Source organism: Penaeus monodon, chromosome 21 (genome assembly GCF_015228065.2).
Source record: "Penaeus monodon isolate SGIC_2016 chromosome 21, NSTDA_Pmon_1, whole genome shotgun sequence".
Taxonomy (NCBI): Eukaryota; Metazoa; Arthropoda; class Malacostraca; order Decapoda; family Penaeidae; genus Penaeus; species Penaeus monodon.
Genome location: NC_051406.1, coordinates 24556956 through 24557797, shown reverse-complemented (window position 1 = coordinate 24557797; position 842 = coordinate 24556956). Strand labels below are relative to the sequence as shown.

Genomic DNA, 842 nt, shown 5'->3' with positions numbered 1-842 from the left:
TAGAGGGTACAACGTTTAGCAGAATATTCAGAGACTAACCTTTTGGTCGTCAACACAGTTCTGGTCTCTTCGGCACTCGTGTCTTCATTTTGCGCTAAAAAAGAGGGAAAATAAAATGAAACCCTAATGAAAGGAGAATGGAACAGCGTTACAGTCTAGAATTGGTGTTATTTTGCTCGGTTGTTTGATGAATACAAGAATTTATACAGAGTTTGTCTCTGTTTGCATTTTAGATATATTGCATTTAAAAAATACATATATTTATGTTTTGTATTTGAAGACATCTTCGTGAGCAGTTTACCATAGACAGTTCAGCTCATAATTAGGAGATGATATCTGCAGGATTGTTCCACAATGGACGTATGTACATTTTCACGAACATGTGTACAGACAAGCATATACAAATAAACGCAAATTCAGACACTGAGAAAAGATTGAATTAGAAATGTAAAAGTTATCGCAAGCCTATTCCCTATTAAAAATATTCCATATATGATGTTTTAATCAAATACTTGTAAGTAAGATTCTCATGCACTTCTTGAATTAACTGATCCGTATAAAAGTGTCAAATGTGCCTTAAGTGGATGTCTGCATAAAGGTGCATACATTGTAAAACTTTACATACCCTTATAAAAATGCATATAAAACTATTGCCACGAAGGACACTGCCGTGGCAATTATTGCTCTCCTTCCTCCGTTCTCATCCTCACCTTGATCTTCTCCTGGTCTGCTCCCTTCCTGATCTGGCCATGAAAACCGACATTCAAGTTTCTATGTACTCACATTTCCATGATCTCACACATTCAATTCAAAGTGCTTTTACAAAAGAAAAAAAAGTAAAA

General features: G+C 35.2%; 1 protein-coding gene across 1 annotated transcript in view; it reads right to left on the bottom strand.

Annotated features, from left to right (window-relative positions):
- The window catches only part of LOC119586375, a gene marked incomplete at its 5' end in the record, with an annotated part of 5985 nt that overhangs the window by 2183 nt on the left and 2960 nt on the right, over positions 1-842 (bottom strand). The window contains 1 exon segment of the mRNA XM_037935087.1: positions 40-60.